Source organism: Odocoileus virginianus, chromosome 15, assembly GCF_023699985.2.
Source record: "Odocoileus virginianus isolate 20LAN1187 ecotype Illinois chromosome 15, Ovbor_1.2, whole genome shotgun sequence".
Taxonomy (NCBI): Eukaryota; Metazoa; Chordata; class Mammalia; order Artiodactyla; family Cervidae; genus Odocoileus; species Odocoileus virginianus.
In genome coordinates this window covers 12,392,480-12,411,837 of record NC_069688.1, presented here as the reverse complement: position 1 = coordinate 12,411,837, position 19,358 = coordinate 12,392,480, and the positions used below count along the sequence as shown (strand labels likewise).

The 19,358-nt window shown below is 42.5% G+C and overlaps 1 long non-coding RNA gene across 1 annotated transcript in view; it reads left to right on the top strand.

Annotated features, from left to right (window-relative positions):
* The window catches only part of LOC139038382 (uncharacterized), a 71,278-nt gene that overhangs the window by 33,360 nt on the left and 18,560 nt on the right, over positions 1 to 19,358 (top strand). Inside the window, exon 2 of the long non-coding RNA XR_011491350.1 lies at positions 2,276 to 2,391. This is a non-coding gene — a long non-coding RNA (uncharacterized lncRNA). The remainder of the gene's footprint in view (positions 1 to 2,275; positions 2,392 to 19,358) is intronic.

Below are 19,358 nucleotides of genomic sequence, written 5' to 3'. Positions count from 1 at the left end.
AAAAAGATAGTGGTTGTGGAGAAAAACAGAACTCGCTTGCACTGTTGGTGAAAATGTAAATTGATAGAGCCACTATGGAGAACAGTATGGAAGCTCCTTAAAATATTAAAAATAGAAGTACCATGTGACCCAGAAATCCCACTACTGGGTATACACCCAGAAAAACCACAATTCAAAAAGGCATATGCACACTAATAGTCATTGCAGCACTACTTACTATAGCCAGAAGATGGAAACAACCAAAATGTCTATCAACAGAGGAACGGATAAAGCAAATGTGGTACGTATACACAATGGAATGTTGCTCAGTCATAAAAAGGAACAACACTGGGTTATTTGTAGAGACGTGGGTGGGCCTAGAGAGTGTTACAGAATGAAGTAAGTCAGAAAGTGGAAAACAAATATCCTATATTAACCCATATATGTGGAATCTGGAAAAATTGGTACAGATGATCTTATTTACAAAGCAGAAATAGACACACAGATACAGAGAAAAAAAATGAGTGGATACCAAAGGGGAAAGGGGGGAGGTGGGATGTATTGGGGGTTTGAGATTGGCATATACACACTGTTGATACTATGTATAAGATAGAATTAATGAGGACCTGCTAAATAGTACAGGGAACTCTACTCAAAGCTCTGTGAAGGCCTAAATGGGAAGGAAATCTAAAAAGGGGATATATGTATATGTATACGTATGTATATGTATGCTGGACTCCCCTGGTGGCTCAGATAGTAAACTGTCTGCCTGCAATGTGGGAGACCCGGGTTTGATTGGGGAGATCCTCTGGAGAAGGAAATGGCAGCCCACGCCAGAACTCTTTCCTGGAAAATTCCAAGGACAGAGGAGCCTGGTAGGCGACAGTCCATGGCGTTGCAAAGAGTCGGACACGACTGAGTGACTTCACTTCACTTGTGTATCTGTAGAGTATAGCTGATTCATTTTTCTGTGTAGTAGAGATTAACACAACACTGTAAAGCAGTTATACTTCAATAAGGTTTTTTAAAAAGATTAAAAAAGAGTATTTTAAACAACACTTATTTATTGTAGAGTACGTTTCATTTCTATGGGCTGACTCAGAGAATAGTACAAACCAGTAGGGTCACATTCAGCTACAAAGGCTATCTCTCCGTATATGGAGGCTTGCCTAATGTTTTGGTTTTTGAATAGCTGCCCCAAGACTTTTGAAAAATCTCTTCCCCTGTCTGCTATTTTCTAGGGGAAATGGCAAATGAACATATAATTTTGAAAGAAGCATCTTAAAATTAAGGTGCAGTGTAACTTGTAATTTTGTCTCTTCTACGACTCCCAATTTTACTATATGATATTTGTTAACTTTTTCACCTGCTGGGATATACAACAATGGCAGGCAAATAGCAAAATGGAAAATCTTGAAGTTTGCCATTATTTCTAAACTACTGTATTTTAAAAGCAATGTAAAAATAAATTTAAAAAAGAAAAAAAAATGATGTAATTGTGTACTACTTGATTCCCCTTTTCCACAGCCTCACAGAACATATTTGGGAAATATGGACAAAAAGTGAAATTTGACTGTATATTTAATATGGCATGCTATTTTTGCGTGCAGTTTGCAAATGCATTAAAATAATTGTGCTGTTAGTCCACCATTGGGTGGAAGAGTTTGCATTATACAGGGATCAGTAAGAAATTTGTGATTCTCTTATGAAACAGACCTCATCCTCTTTGCTTTGCATTGCTAAAGATGGTGTGTATGAGAACCAAAAGCTTGGCATTCAACCACGGAGCCTGAGGTTGGAATATTTTACATCTGTCAATGGGATTCCTTTTGGCATCTTATAAGAACACAATGAATTTGATTTCGGAGAGGCGGGAGATCTTATACACCATTTCGCTTGTAAAAGAAACATCTATTGTGTGACCCAATGAGCTGGTTTGAATTCTTCCAGCTCACAGTTCCATCTTCAATTGTCAAACAGCTATACTTTCTCCAGCTTTTGACATTTCCATTTTATGTGATTCTATTGAAAGGGAATTGTGGGGCCTGAGATTTAATTTAAAGCCTGTTTATTGTAATAAGCAGATGCTGTGAGAGCCACTAATCTGAATCTCTGAGGGTGAGATGGTTGAATTTGAAAAAACACAGAGATTTAGCAGAAATGCAATAAGTCAGGAGAATTCTCTGTGGTGGGGAGAGGAAGACTCTGGAAAGGGGGCATTGGTATATTAGTATAGTCCAGTCTGAGGTCCTCTTAGACACGGAAGTGAAAAGGCGTCTCTCTTTCTCCCGTGCAGAGCACATATCAAGACCAATGCATACAAAGTGCACAGGAAGCAGACTTCATCTTAATCCAACAATGAGCTTCTTATTGATTCCATTTGTCCCACAACAGAATGGGCTACCTCAAGGAGTAAGTAGTTAAGTAGTAAGTAGTAAGTGGACATCACCACCCCCTACAACCCAGTATGGTAGGTAACATGTTGGGTTTGAAGCCTGGATTTGCTGTCTCCAAAACCTTTGATGTCTCAATCCTGCCCACCTATTCACTTGTAACTCAGTGAGGTCCCCATTGTGGGATCCTCTGGCGAAAGACAGGGTAGTCAAAGAAATTTGGACCCTGGGTAGGCCTGAAACATTATTCAGGTCACTTCTACCTTTCTACTTTCAAGGTTAGTGAATCTATGATCTTGTGACCATAGAAGTCTCCTTGCTAAGACCAGATGAAAAACAAGATGGATGGTTTAAAGCTCATACCAGAGACTCTTGCTTTCCCAGCTCCTCCTCTAAGTTAGTTCTTCCTTCCTCAGGGTTCCTGTACACCATGGCAGGATTGCCTTTAGCATATAACCTACAGGATTCTATTTAATTTGGGCCCAGTCTGCCTCACCTGCCAGACTCTCAAGGCTCTTAGGAGTCATCTCTGGGTATCTCCTCCTTTTCCTGTGGCAACCTCTCTAATCACAGGATGCAGCCCAGTGTCTGATGCTTTGATGTTCTTGTAAGAAATGAATGGATATGGTGATTGGATTTGCTGAAGTGTTTTTTTAGCACCCAGCTGAGGATATTATAAAAAATCCTGAGAAAATATAGCTATGCCTCTCGGACCAAAGACTTCGAATAGTTACATGAGACCTTGGTTGTGGGAGGTGTGTGAAATGATAGTTGACTGTATAAGTGATTCTAAGGCAGCAAGTGAATTAGACAATGCTAAGCATTAATCACGGACAGAGGAGCCTGGAGGGCTATAGCCCATATGACTGAACCAACTTAGTGCACACACACATGCAGGCATTAATATGTCAACATCAGAGAGAGCAAGCTAAGGCTCTAACAGTGCTAATAAAAGTTAAAACATGAATCTAGCTATGTTTAGAGTAGGAAAGATAATCAAGAGCTTGGGTCAAGTGATGTGGTAAGAATATGGCAGAGAAAAACAGATGTATTAAGGCACATTTTGCTGTCATCATTTTTTTTTTGTGGCCAACCCTGAGCTTTTCTATCTAAACCTCTTTTGCAGGAATTTTCTATATCTTTGACCAATTAATTTGCATTGGAGTTATAAGTGTGATAGTTTCTTTATAAGTTGAGTTTAACTCCAAGTTAACATATAACATAGTTGTTGTTGAGCAATAAAGTTTTCAAACTCAAAAAAGAAATGGAAATGTAGAAGTAGGAAGCATCAACCCACATATCCAAAAAACTGGGCAGGGGAAGTTAAAGAGGGCAGCGTGCTTGAATAAATGTGTTCTTCTCGTTTTAAGATAAAGGATATGTGGCTTAAGAATAGTACTAGGCAGAGGGGAAGGGAAATTATTCTTCTTTTAGGGTAGACTGACTTTTTCTCCTTGATTATAAATTCATTCTATTAAACTATGCACATTAACCAGTCACCTAGACATCTTATTTCTAATCAGTTCAGTTCAGTTCAGTCACTCAGTCGTGTCTGACTCTTTGTGACCCCATGAACCATAGTTGTCATTATATCACTTTTCATCTTCAAGTCTTTCAGAACTTTCCAGAAGCTTCTGTGTGGCATTCACAGCTGATGACATGCTGTTCCTTCTTGAGTTGGTTCTTGCTTCCTTTGGTGGCCTTATCTCCATCTGCCTTCCAGGATGCCGTGATCCAGGTACACTGTACCACCTGCAGTTTCTGGAAAGCGCCACATACTTTTACATTAATTATCCGGGCCTTTCAATGTTGTTCTCTATGCCTGAAATATCCTTTCCCACCCCCTTTCTGCTTGGATTAAGTACTCCTCTTATCTCAGGTGATGCCTCCTCCAGAAAACCTTTTCCGTTCCCAGTCATCTTGGTATCTTCAGAGCAATCCATCCTTTCTTCTTTGCTAACAGAGTGATTGTCTGGTAAGCAGCTGTCTAGATTCTGAGCTTTTTTAGCAGAGACATTGTATTTTGCTGCTGTTTTTTAGTCTGCCACCAAATAAGATGGCAGTAATTTTCTATCAGGCTGAATGATGTAAAAGCAAAGAACATTTAGCCATTTGTAGCATGAATTATTTCAAAATTCTGCTGCCCATTTCTATTTTGTGGCTTTAAGAGACAAAGATTTTATTGTTTGTTATTTGTTATGGCTGTTTGATTCTAACTTCCTTTTGCTTACATCACCCTGTGGTCCATTTCAGGTCTGTATAGAGTTCTTGGAAGCAGTTATGGTAACAATGGAGCACAGCACTTTTCCTCTTTCTTCCATCATAGTTGCCACACCTCAGGACCACATCCTGTCTCAGTGTATGCAGTATTTGGGCAGGTTAGTCAGTCTCTCGGGATTAGCTGTTTCTAGTTTCAAGTGATAATATTTAGGGCAGCTATACACATCTCTGCAGAACTCACTTTTTCCCTTTAGAATTAATTCCTTGGGATAAATTTTCCAAATTGACATCGCTGGGTCAGAGCGAAAACATTTTTATGTGTCTTGCCACCACTTGTCAAATTGCTTTCTGCAAAGACTGTCACTTTATAAGGTCTCCACAAAACTGGTTTTTCCTCTGCTTTCCTCATGGTGTTTGGCCATTTGAAGAAAAGAGTGAATGAATGAATTTGTTTTTATGACTTTGGTACATATAAAGTAGATGTTTGGAATTGTTTTCGTGTAATTTCTTTACTAGTAAGGAACATTTTCTTGTGTTTAAATATGTATTTTTCTTGGGTTGATTATGTACAAGTATGGAGAGAAATCACTTGAATGCAGAAGGAAAAGAGTAAATAGTAAAAGTGAAAAAAAGCTTACCAGTTGCTGGTTAGGCCAAAGAGAGAGGCCACCCACAGTGGCTGTCTCCTTCATGGCTCCAGCCCCTCTCACCGTGGTTCCAGACTCACAGGCAGCCCCCTGTGGTTCTAGCTCCTGCCTCTGCAGAGATGCTGTTATCATCCTCATTTGATGTCTGAGCACCAAGGTACAGAGAGAAGTAACTTCCCCAAGATCACCAGCTATTAAGTGATGGTGCTGGAATGCCAAGCACGCAGTCTGACAAGGAAACTGAGGTTTGGAGAGTCGAGGACCCCATCCAAAGTCATATTGCTCGTAGGTGTTGGAGTCAGATGCAGGCTGTCTGAAAGCAGAGGCCTGCAGATGAGGAAGTGAAGCAGTGATTCAGATGCAGAAAGCTTTTTTTTTGGTCCTGATTTTGCTGCCCTTGAAGCATGGAAGCCAGGCCAGTGTGGCCCAGGGAAGGAGGAAGAGAATGAGGAGGAGGGGGAGGAAATGGAAGAGGGGAGGTTCCGGGTTTGACATTGCTGTGACTTTTGTCTGAATGGCCAAATCCACTCAGTGGGCATCAGAAGCTGGGCTTTTATACACGGGCCCTGGTCTTCCCCCTGCAGTCCCTGATTAGCTCCCGGCCTCAGCGCTTCTCCACAGCCTCTGACCACCAGGGGCTGGTTCTCTTGCTCTTTACCCAGGCTTTTGATCAGAGGGTGCCAAGCACTAAAGGCCCGGCCAGGAAGCGCTTCCTTAGGGCTGCCCAGGACTGCCTGGGATGGCTTCAAAGGTCGGGAAGCAATTTGCAGCTTTTGTGTGGAAGGCCGTGGTGTTTGGGAGGGAGTGCTCCAGTCGGTGGGGGAGCTAATTAGGCCCAGTAACTGTTTGGCCACCTCACAAGTCACTTGAAAGCCCTTTGAGACCATGGGGTGGCAAGGATGGAGACCACTTTGTGCTCAGCGGGCAGCTTGCTGCTGCTGCGCCAGTGGAGCGTTTGGGAAATGAGGTGTGGGGACACGGCACTTAACAGTCCTCAGAGAATTCACCAAATGGACTCACCATGAGCGACTACCCTGTATTTATGTCCTGTAGCAGGTTGTAGAAAGTCCACAATCCTATCATGCTATACATTTTTTTCTGTGCCGAGCTGCCAACTATGGGTCACAGATGCGGTTCTATCCTTATGAATAAAAGATCTACATTCTTATCAATGAATTAACTGTTTCCATAGTGACTAATGCACTTTGAAAGAATGAAATTGGGATATTCTAAAAGCAGATCCCCTAAGGAAATGCTGGAAAAGTAAGAAAGATGTTTTGATTATTTGTAAATCACCACTACTGCCCAGTTTTTGGGGAGAAGGAGAGTGGAAAGGTGTGTTATTAGACCACTTTTGGGGAAGAGAGGATGTATATAGAGGTAGAAAAAGTGGCTTCATTTTTAAGATCGAATAGAACCAATTCTCATTTTGAACTCCATACCCACTAACCCTCTTGGTTTCAGTTTCCTCACCTGAAGGTAAGAATAACTGTGGCATCTCGTAAGATGGTGACTAATAAATAAATAACTCAGACAAAGTACATAGCAGGTGTTCAGTGGGCATTAGTTCTCATTAATCCCACATAAATGTTTCTTGGTGCTAGTCTGTAACCGCTGTTGTTCAGCCACCAGCTGTCTGACCCTTCGGTCTTTCCAGGCAGAGGCGCTCAGTTCACCCCTGTTCCATCATCAGCAGCTCATGTACTCATTTCTGTTGCTATCTAAATTAGTGCTCATTTGGTCTTTAACAGCAATGACTGGGTACATGCATACAGATCTGCAACGAGATAGGTGAAATCTTACAACTTGATTATGCCAGAGGCTGTTAACTATTCTCGAGGTCAGTGATTTGTTCCTTTCCTCCTGTCTGTTGTGCTTTGATCTCCTGTCTGTCCTCTTCAATGTTCTTTGTAGCGACCTTGAGGGACCCCTCTGCAATGTTCCAGGGTCCATGTGTTCTACTGGAAGGGTTTTGTCATCCTGGCTGCAAATCCTCATAAGCAGGCATAATTCCTTCTCTCCCTCCCCACCCCCACCCCCCAGGTAGCTTCTTTGTCTTATGTTCCTCAGGTTAATTGAACCTCCAAAACAGCCTGACAGTTTTTCTTCCTTCCCCTTTCCCCCTAAATGCAGTTCTGCATCTCCCTATTTCACTCTGCCATGGAACTCGCCTCTTTACAGGGCTGGAATCTGCAGTAGAGGCATTCTACACACCTTCTTTTGCTTCTCCGCAGTTTTTTTTTTTTTAAAAAAAGACTATCTGGGTCCTTTAGGAAAGCCCCTTTAATTTAAGTGAAAAAAAAAAAAAAACACTGACTTCCTGGTAAAGTATTCCTAGGAAGACTCAGTCCAGGAAGTCTTTTTATAATTTTAGCATTTAGGCCTACTATCCGTTTTTTAAAGTTAATTTTTCTTATGCATGAGATAGGCCTTAGGGTTTTTATTTTTATTTCTTATCGATATCCAATTATTCCAAACACCAGTTTGTTAACTAGACTATCCTTTACCATTGAATTGCCATGGAGACATTGTTAAAATTAGCTGACCTTGAATGTAGGGTTAATTTCTGGACTCTATTCTGCTCCTTACTCTCCAAGTCTATCCTTATAACAATGTCACACTGTCTTGATTATTGCAGCTTTACAGTATATGTTGAAATTGTGTAGTGTGGTAGGCTGAAAAATGGTCCTCCAAATGATATTTATGTTCTAATCCCTGGAGACTGTACAGACCATTTTTACAGTCTTTACTGAATTTGTTACAGTATCATTTTTGTTTTATGTTTTGTTTTTTTGGGGCTGCAAAGCATATGGGATCTTATCTCCCCAACCAGGGATCAAACCTGGATACCCTGAATTGGAAGGCAAACTCTTAACCATGAATGGCCAGGGAGTCCCATGAATATCCTTATAAGCAGGAGGCAGGTGAACACACACACACACACACGCACAGAGCTCAGATTTGCTGAGCTCTTCATAATACTACAGCTGGAAGTGCCCAGACAGTTTTAATTAGAGGAGTGACATAGTGAGAATGTGTTTTAGAAATAATATTTTGGTGGTAGTAGATTAGAGAAGAACCAAGACCAGATGTCAGGCACCCGTCCTGGAGCACAGATGGATGCTGAAGGTTAAGGAGGAAAGTTTTGACAATCCAGGAAAGGCTGAAGCGGGCTGGATGCCTGAAGAGCCAGAGTGAAGTCCAGGAGGGGATTAAGGATCACATCAGCAGCGTAATCAGTAGACATTAGGAATGTCCCTTTTCCGACGACATTCAAACTGCTTTGCACTTGATAATCGTCTTACATTTTCTACCAGCAGTTTGCATTAAAATTTTGTCTTCTCCCAGATTACAACCTGTGTCTAGGATAGAGGTCGACTTTAATATTTTAAAAAATATATATCTCAATGTTTAAACTACCACTAGACCTGTGGCAGCAGTTTAATATAGTTCTGTCAGCTTGATTTAAACAAAATGGTAATTCTGAGGCTTGAAATTCCAAACTTGCTTCTAACTCATGTTAAAAGATAAACTGAGGCACAGTAAAAATTTTAAGAGTTTGAGTGCAAACTTTCAGTTATAAGTAATAGGGAAGTAACATACAGCATGACTGTACTTAAAACTGCTATGTGCTATGTTTGAAAGTTAAGAGAGTAGTTTCTAAGAGTTTTCATAACAAGGAAAAAGTATTTTATTTTGTACCTGTATGAGATGATAGATGTTGACTAAATTTATTGTGGTAACCATGTGATAATAAATATGTCAAATTATTATGCTATATACCTTAAATTTCTGGGAAAGGAAATGGCAACACACTCTAATACTCTTGCTTGAAGAATCCCATGCTCAGAGGATCCTGGCAGGCTACAGTCCATGGGGTTGTAAGAGTTGGACATGACTTAGCAACTACATCACCACATACCTTAAATTTATACAGTGTGGTATGTCAGTTATCTCAGGGGGAGAAACAGGTTATTTGAAAACAACTGATTTGAATAAGGCAGTGGCAACCGGAAGTGGTTAGGAGCCCACTACGACCTGATTCCGGGGAAAGACTTACAGAAAGTGCAGAAACAAAGAAAAGCACTGATTTGTTTGATATGTCTAAAAGCCTGGACTTCACTTTCACTTTTCACTTTCCTGTATTGGGGAAGGAAATGGCAACCCACTCCAGTGTTCTTGCCTGGAGAATCCCAGGGACGGGGGAGCCTGGTGGGCTGCCATCTATGGGGTTGCACAGAGTCGGACACGACTGAAGTGACTTAGCAGCAGCAGCAGTCCTTAGCTGTTGATTTGTAACCTTGAGTCATTTATAGGCTTAGGTTTTGGCTTTGCTTACATAGAACCACCTTGGCACTAGGGCCATTTCAGTCTAATGGCCTTTCATTTCAGTTTTGGTTCAGTTGCTCAGTCGTGTCCAGCTCTTTGTGACCCCATGAACTGCAGCATGCCAGGCCTCCCTGACTATCACCAACTCCCGGAGTTTACCCAAACTCATGTCCGTTGAGTCAGTGATGCCATCCAACCATCTCATCCTCTGTCTTCCCCTTCTCCTCCTGCCCTCAATCTTTCCCAGCATCAGGGTCTTTTCAAATGGGTCAGCTCTTCGCATCAGGTGGCCAAAGTATTGGAGTTTCAGCTTCAACATCAGTTCTTCAAATGGACACCCAGGACTGATCTCCTTTAGGCCTTTATGTTCAATTAATTAAACACTTGCTTTGGAAGTGCAGAAAAATCAAGTGGCTTTTAGGGGCTTCAATTTTGTATCTTTTTTTTTTTTAAAGTTTTTTGTTTATTTTTGGCTATGCTGGGTCTTTGTTGCTGTGAGTGGGCTTTCTCTAGCTGTAGGAACAGCGATACTCTTGGTTGCAGTGCTCAGGCTTCTCTGCAAGCCAATTGGGCTGTCTTCTCTTGTCGAGAATAGGCTCTAGGGCGTGTGAGCTACAGTAGTTGCTGCTCCCAGGCTCCAGAGCACAGGCTCAGTAGTTGTGGCACACGGCCTCAGTTGCTCCAGGGCAGGTGGCATCTTCCTGGATCAGGGATTGAGCCTGTGTCTCCTGCATTGGTAGGTGGATTCTTTAGCCACCAGGGAAGCCCCCACACTTTGTATCTTATCAGTGGGAATTATAATCCTAGTATGGATGGCGTCAGGAAGCAACAGTTAGAACTGGACATGGAACAGACTGGTTCCAAATAGGAATAGGAGTACGTCAAGGCTGTATATTGTCACCCTGCTTATTTAACTTATATGCAGAGTACATCATGAGAAACGCTGGGCTGGAAGAAGCACAAGCTGAAATCAAGATTGCCAGGAGAAATAACAATAACCTCAGATATGCAGATGACACCACCCTTATGGCAGAAAGTGAAGAGGAACTAAAAAGTCTCTTGATGAAAGTGAAAGAGGAGAGTGAAAAAGTTGGCTTAAAACTCAGCATTCAGAAAACTAAGATCATGGCATCTGGTCCCATCACTTCATGGGAAGTAGATGGGGAAACAGTGGAAACAGTGTCAGACTTTATTTTTCGGGGCTCCAAAATCACTGTAGATGGTGACTGCAGCCATGAAATTAAAAGACGCTTACTCCTTGGAAGGAAATTTATGACCAACCTAGATAGCATATTAAAAAACAGAGACATTACTTTGCCAACAAGAGTCCATCTGGTCAAGGCTATGGTTTTTCCAGTGGTCATATATGGATGTGAGAGTTGGACTGTGAGGAAAGCTGAGCTCCGAAAAATTGATGCTTTTGAGCTATGGTGTTGGAAAAGACTCTTGAGAGTCCCTTGGGCTGCAAGGAGATCCAACCAGTCCATCCTAAAGGAGATCAGTCCTGGGTGTTCATTGGAAGGACTGATGCTGAAGCTGAAACTCCAATACTTTGGCCACCTCATGTGAAGAGTTGACTCATTGGAAAAGACCCTAATGCTGGGGGATATTGGGGGCAGGAGGAGAAGGGGACGGCAGAGGATGAGATGGCTGGATGGTATCAGTGACTCGATGGGCATGAGTTTGAGTGAACTCCGGGAGTTGGTGATGGACAGGGAGGCCTGGGGTGCTGTGGTTCATGGGGTGGCAAAGAGTCGGACACAAATGAGTGACTGAACTGAACTGAACTGATAGATGGCATGTGTGCTCAGTCATGTCTGACTCTTTGTGACCCCATGGAATGTAGCCTGCCAGGCTCCTCTGTCCATGGAATTTTCCAGGCAAGGATACCAGAGTGGGTTGCCATTTCCTCCTCCAGGGGATCTTCCCACCCAGGGATTGAACTAGGATCTCTTATGTCTCTTGCATTGGCAGGCAGATTCTTCACCACTGGCACCACCTGGGAAGCCCTAATCCTAGAATAATAATGTTAATAGGAATAATGTCTCATCTTCCCCAAGGGATGTGATGAAGAATAGCTAAGCCTGAAGTGAATGTAACTGGCAAGCCTTAAATATACCCTGAATGATAAAACCATACATTTCTCCCAGAATCGGCTTTCAAAGGGTGTTCAGGGCAGACTCGTCTCCATCTTTTATATCACTAGGATGGCATGAGCAGATGTCTGACCTCACTGTATTTTCAAAACTGTCTAATGGTTTTCAGAAAGTGGTGTGCCCTGTGTTGGAATAGCCATTTCAAAGAGAAGCAATAGAACACAAGCTGGTTTCCAATATCTCAAAAGAAGAACACAGACCTTAAGTTCACACAAAATTAACACCTTCATTCTCTTTCACAGCCAGACATGAGGGAGGTTATTATACTGGTTTGCATTGTAAATGTGCAAGCCTTGAGAAGACCCTCCTTAGGAACAGGAAAACTCTGCTGTGTAATGACATTCAGATTTTCAGGAGTTTTACATTGCCTGAAACTTGTCTCCATAAAATAATCTAGAAGACGTTCTCCAACATTAATGAACTATGAAATTTCCTAGATGTTGAGAGCAAGTTTTTGACAGGCAGAGAGTAGCTCTGGGATGTGGTGGAAAACCTCTGAATAGACCCAGTGTCTGGACTTAATTCTAGGCTGTTCCTGGCCAAGTGTGCCTGTGAGTTCATTTCCTCCTCTCTTGAAAGAGAACACATTTATTAGCCATTAATGCTGACTTAACTAATATATTGCACACCTAATTTTAATAATTGCTTTAAAAAATTGCCCCCTTTCTCCTTCCAGTTTTATTGCAGTATAATTGACTTACAGCACTGGATAAGTTAAGGTGTACAGCACAATGATTTGACTTACACACATAATGAAATGATTGCCACAGTAAGTTTAGGGAATATCTATCATCTCGTATAAATATAAAAGACAAGAAAAAAATTTTTCCTTGTGATGAGAACTCAGGATATACACTCTTAACAACATATATTACATATAGCAGTGTTAGTTATATTGATCATGCTGTATATTACATCCCTGAAATTTGAAAGTGAAGTGAAAGTGTTAGTCACTTGGTCGTGTTTGACTCTTGGGACCACCTAGACTGTAGCCCTCCAGGCTTCTTTGTCCATGAGATTTTCCAGGCAAGGATACTGGAGTGGGTAGCCATTTCCTTCTCCAGGGGATCTTCCCGACCCAGAGATTGAACATGGGTCTCTGCATTGCAGGCAGATTCTTTACTGTCTGAACCAACAGGGGAAGCCCAAAGACATTGCATCCTTAGTACTGATTTATCTTATAACTGGAAGTGTGATGTTTTTACTTCTGTTAGGTAGTTAGAATAGGGAAAAGGAGTCCAGAATGGCACTGGCTAAAAGACCTGGAAGGGAAAAGCCCCCGAAAATAGAACAAAGGAAGGTCCAAGGACCGGAGTGAGAACCTCAGGTAAAACAAACAGCACTCCTGGCTGGCCCAATTTACATAAGACGGGCCCAGGGACAGAGAAACATATAAAAAGAGGAGCCACAGCCCTCTTTTCTCTCTCCCGCGCGATGGGGCACTCTTTTCCTTGCGTCTTTGGATCGACGTGCCCTCAGGCCTCCAGGATGGGTTTTCCTGCTATTATCTAAACAAAATAGAGCTGTAACACTGAGCTGTAACACTGATTTATTTAAGAGCTGTAACACTGATTTATTTAAGAGCTGTAACACGGTCCATTCGAGACCTGAGAGCTATAACATTCTGTCCTCCGAGAGCTGTGACCCGCCGAGGGGGCTTTAATGTCCGTCACTCCAAATTTTTGTTGTGACGAGACAAAGAACTGAGGAGCATACACTTCCTTTATCTGTTTTTTAAATAATTATCTTTTAATATTTTTCAGGACTCAATAAAACAGAATAAAATCAATAATAAAGAAATAAAATAAATTCGCTTCCTTTGGTCAAATTCAAAGAAATACTGAATCATAAGGAGATGAACCATTTCCCCAGAGCTAAAATAGGCCACTTGTGCCTGCCAGCCTCATCCTTGCAGAAATATTTTAAAGCATGGACAACCTCTGCTCACCCAAGCTGTAGTTTGGAACCCAAAAAGGGAAAATAGACCAAGTCATTCCAGTCCTCGGCCATCAGATTGTAACTGCTGCTGCCAAGTATCTTTTAGTCTTGGTGCAAGCTCCAGCTGGAGCTGAGATGTTTCCATCTGTACGACTGCAGGTGGTTATATAATTAACCACGCATGTGTGTAGGCTGTAAAGAAAAGTCTAGTAACAAATCCATCCTTCTTGTACATCTGTTGGAGGTAACAATGGACTGGAAAGGGGTGTGTCCTTAAAATAAATGCGTCACAATCCTTTTGCTTTCTGTCTTCTGGAGTTGCTTATTTAGGCAAAATCACTGCTGAAGGCTGAGTGAATGAAGTGGCAGGAGTAAGCAAGCTTGAAGTGTTAGTACATCCTAATGCTAGATCTGTATCCTCCGCTAACCACTCTACTTGAACTTTTTCAGTCCTTCAGAAGCCTGTGTCATGCGGACTTCCTGGTGGTCCAGTGGCTAAGACTCTGAGCTCCCAATGCAGGGAGCTTGGGTTCAACCCCTGGTTGGGGCACTAGAACCCACATGCTACAACTAAAGATCCTGCATGTTGCAACAAAGACTCAGTGCAACCAAATAAACAAATAAAAATTAAAAATAAAGAAGCCTGTATCAGCCACTAATGCCCTCTGGGGAGGTCACTTTTCACCAGGCCTCCTTGCACTTCCTGTCTTCTGCATTGGGATTTGGTCTTGTCATTGTTGTTGCTGTTTAGTCACTCAGTTGTCTCCAACTCTTTTCGACCCCATGGACTGCAGCACACCAGACTTCCCTGTCCTTCACCATCTCCTGGAGCTTGCTCAAACTCATGTCCACTGAGTCAGTGATGTCATCCAACCATCTCGTCCTCTGTTGTTCCTTCTCCTCCTGCTTTCAATCTTTTCCCAGCATCAATCTTTTCTAATGAGGCAGCTCTTTGCAGCAGGTGGCCAAACTGTTGGAGCTTCAGCTTTAGCATCAGTCCTTCGAGTGAATGTTCAGGACTGATTTCCTTTAGGGTTGACTGGGTGGATCTCCTTGCAGTCCAATGGACTCTCAAGAGTCTTCTCCAACACCACAGGTCAAAAGCATTAATTCTGCAGTGCTCAGCTTCCTTTATGGTCCAACTGTCACATCCAAACATGACTACTTGGAAAAACCATAGCTTTGACTAGATGGACCTTTGTAATGTAATGTCTCTGCTTTTTAATATGCTGTCTATGTGTTGGTCATAGCTTTTCTCCCAAGGACCAAGCATCTTTTCATCTCATGGCTGCAGTTGCCATCTGCAGTGATTTTGGAGCCCAAAAAAATCAAGTCTGTCACTGTTTCCATTGTTTCGTCATCTATCTGCCATGAAGTGATGGGATTGGATGCCATGATCTCAGTTTTTTGAATGTGGAGTTTTAAGCCAACTTTTTCACTCTCCTCTTTCACTTTCATCAAGAAGCTCTTCAATTCCTCTTCACTTTCTGCCATAAGGGTAGTGTCATCTGCATATCTGAGGTTATTGATATTTCTCCCAGCAATCTTGATTCCAGCTTGTGCTTCATCCAGCCCGGCATTTCACATGATGTACTCTGCATATAAGCAGGGTGACAATATACAGCCTTGATGTACTCCTTTCCCAATTTGGAACCAGTCTGTTGTTCCATGTCTTATTCTAACTGTTGCTTCTTGACCTGCATACAGATTTCTCAGGAGGCAGGTAAGATGGTCTGGTATTCCCATCTCTTTAGGAATTTACCACAGTCTGATATATTTCTTGCTCTTCCAGACCACATGGACGCACATCTCCACCTTTCACACTCACCAACGATGGAAACAACAATTCCAGTCACAAGGCTCTATTAAGTCCCTATCTTGTTTCTATGCCACTGCTGATTTCTGTCACCAGGACCTTGACAATGAGGTGACATGTGTGATATGATGGACAAGGTGAGCCAACATCTCACAATCTTACTTTTGAATTTGTTCAGAACCAGTTGTAGAAGAGCAGGTTAAATGCACACTGTAAATTCCCAACAATTTTGATTTAATTTCCCAAACACCAGACACTTCTCCAGTTTCAGCTTAGGTCCCTCCATTTTCCCCTCCATTTTTAGCTAAATTGGAAAATTGCCACTCAATATTTATTTATTTCAGGGGCGGGGGGGGAGTGTGCTTCCCTTGTGGCTCAGATGGTAAAGAATACACCTGCAATGCAGGAGAGTCGGGTTTGATCCCTGGGTCCAAAAGATCCTTTGGAGAAGAGAAAGGCTACCCACTCCAGTATTCTTGCCTGGATCATTCCATGGACAGAGGAGCCTGGCAAGCTACAGTCCACGGGGTCACAAAGAGCCAGACAGAACTGAGCAACTAAGCAAACACACGTGGACATGCTGGGTCTTCGTTGCTGCGAGAGCTTTCTCTAGTTGCAATGAGTGAGGGCTGCTCTCTAGTTGTGGTGCGTGGGCTTCTCCTGTTGCAGAGCATAGGCACTAGTGTGCTCTGGCTTCAGTGCTTGGACACAGGCTCAGTAGTCGCAGCTCCCAGGCTCTAGAGCACAGGCTTAGTAGTTGTGGCCCAAGGGCTTAGTTGTTCCTTGGCATGTGGGATCTTCCTGGATCAGGGATTGAGCCTGTGTCTCCTGCATTGACAGCTGAATTCTTTACCTCTGAGCCACCAGTGAAGTCCCCAAAATGATTCTTAGTCTTTATTTGATAATCACTTTCTCCATGCTTAAATGGTTCTTCCAATCACTAGTTAGCAAAAAGCTTGACTTCCGTCAGTGGTGAAAGAATAATATTGGCTCCTGGCTGTTGCCCCATTGTTTGACATCCAAGTAGATACAGGATTTCAACCTTGAGTTTCATGAAAAGTCTAGAAAGGTTCAGTCTAACAACACAGTTCTGTTCTTTGACGTTGTTGAGTTGTCTTCCTAATGGCCATTAGAACCTGAGAACCAAACCCCTTATTTGGATAAAGGGCAGGGCTGGCATGTCATCAAGGTGTTGACAGATGCAGCAGCCAAGGCCTTTGTTGTGCATGGGTGTGTGTATTAGCAACTGAGTCATGCCTCGTGGGCCACTACACCTGAAAGAGTTTTGAGACTCACCCGGCAAGATGAGATAATGGGTTTCTACATTTAGTATATTGCCTCTCCAGACATCAGAACTTTTAGCTCTGACTTAAGAGCTTATCACTATAGAGATTGGAGAAAAAAAAAAAAAACCACTTTCTGATCATAAGGAGAAAAGACTTCTCAAAAGTCTCTTACAAATCAGAGCAATGAGTGAAAAGTGAGAGAGATGAGACTGGCTAGGGTTTTATATTCCACAAAGCCAGGAGAAGGAATTTTCTGAGTGTCCTTTGCCAGGAGTAAGTCCTTGAAAGCCAGCTCAAGATTTGAGCAAAGCTGGCTTGGCTTATCCTTAATTTAGGATAGAAAAGCAAAAAATGAATCAGTAGAAATTTAAACCCTGGGGACTCAAGGGAAATTTCTAAAAGGTTCCTTATATTCTGTGGTTGCATTCCTAGTTCCATTCCTGTCTTTTCTAATCCATTTGGTTTATGGCTGCCAGATTAATCTTCCTAATAACTTTGTGTGTGATGCTTGCCTGCACAGAAACCCATAAGAGTAGTGTCTTTTTTTTTTTTTGTCTCCAGAAGGAGACCAGAGTCAATGGCCTGGCTTTCAAATGCCATCTTGTGCAGGTGTCTGCCACCTGCGAGACTACTCTGTAGCTACAGTCATAGGAATCATGCTGTTTGTCCTGAGCATCTCATGCACAACCTTTTGATTTTGCTCGTGGGTATTGTCGTCAGAGTCTAGAGTGAATGAGAATTACTTAAGAAGTTCATCAAAAGTACCAGCACCACCTTCATTCTCTTCTTCCATGTGGGATGTCTCTGCACCTTGATCTGCTTATCTAAGTAAGCTCTTGTTTTCTCGAAAGGCTGGCTTTTGATTCACCACCAGCTCAACTTATTAATAGATAAGTGGATATGAAAGGAGAAAGGGATTCTAGGTAGGGGGAAAACAAAGTGAAAACTGGGAATGTTTAGGAACCACCAGTCAAGATTTAGGTCTGCAGATTGCATCTAAGTGACTTAGCACTGCCTGATACGGCCGCATGGCGGAGTTAGCCTATCCTTTATTGGAAAAATGTTAGTTTTGAGGTTGGAGAGGATTGAATCTCCATCTTCTCTAAATTCCTGGGGTTGGGTTGGGCTAGCTTGGGTAAGTCACTTATTCCTCTAACATTGAGTCATTCACTTGGAGAAAGTGGGTTCTGCCTTTATCTAGGGATTAGATGTTATGACGCGCAGAATGTGTATATAATGTAGTGGGTACTTAATACTGGTTCTTTCCCTTTCTGTAAGGAGGACAAGATAAGGGGTGATGGGGACAAGATGAGGAGCCAGTTGTGACATGGTGACATCCACCGATGCCTTGCCACACCCCCCATTTCCAACCACCAACCCCTACATCCCTGTACTTGAGAACTTTCTCTCTGAGGCGTGGTTTTCTTTCCTATGGGTGGATTGAAAGTGCCCAAGAATTGGTGGCTCAGATGGTAAAGAAGCTGCTTGCAATGCAGGAGATCCAGGTTCGATCCCTGGGTCAGGAAGATTCCCCTAGAGAAGGAATGGCAACCCACTCCAGTATTCTTGCCTGAAGAATTCCATGGACAGAGGAGTCTGGCAGGCTACAGCCCATGGGTTGGCAAAGAGTCAACTGAGCGACGAACACTTCCTTACTTAGGAATTGCTAGTAGCAGCCTTCAACCAATGGCTAGTGGGGACAGCTGTATAAACACCCTAGCTTCCTCATCCCTTGGGTGTATTTGACATTGGCCATGGGATTGAACTTCAGACATTCAGATCACGTGCCTCCCATTCGGCTGCCTTCTCTCTCTCGTCTCTCCTACTCCCCTGCCAGGATTTTCTTCACCTCACAGATAAAATACTTGTGTTTGAATTTCTGTCTCAGGGACTGATTCTTCTAGAAGAATCCAAACTAAGACAGAATCAAAATCTACATTTCTGTCTACAGCTCCTCCAGTAGGGCTGTCTTAGCTGTTTCCAATTGTTTTATGGATCTGAGTGGCAGAATAAGTATATCATTTCTGTCTTCATAAGCCAGGCTGTCATCGTGTAACATAAGATATGTGACGGTGGCAGTAACACGTTACATCTTAGTCAGTCTAATGTGTAAACTAATACAACAGCCGGGCGCATTCCACGTCTCTGTTACTAAATGATGGCTGAATTATTGATAACCGGTCCCACATTTCCTTGAATCAAATATTAATATAGCCATATCTTGCATGTGGTAGCTGGATCCCTTCTGAACGATTTCATCACTCAGAAATCTGACCACATCTTTTACCTCACTCAAGATGAATTGGGTGCATTCTGGAAAGACAACTTGAGGAGATGGAATGCTTAAACATTGGCTGTTGTGTTCTATCAGACTTGACACATGGCAGGCTTTCCCTGGGACAAATGTCAAACACCAAAGAGGGATTTCAATAGTCTGAGGCTTTCATTAGGGTCTACGGTAGAATTTGTTCTTGCTGACTTATTTCACTGTAGCTTTGAAATGGGAAATGCAAAACACAGCCACGTCAGAACTGGAATAAACTTTTCATCTGCACAGTTCATGTTTGGTATTTGGTTTCAAGAATTCTGGCTTA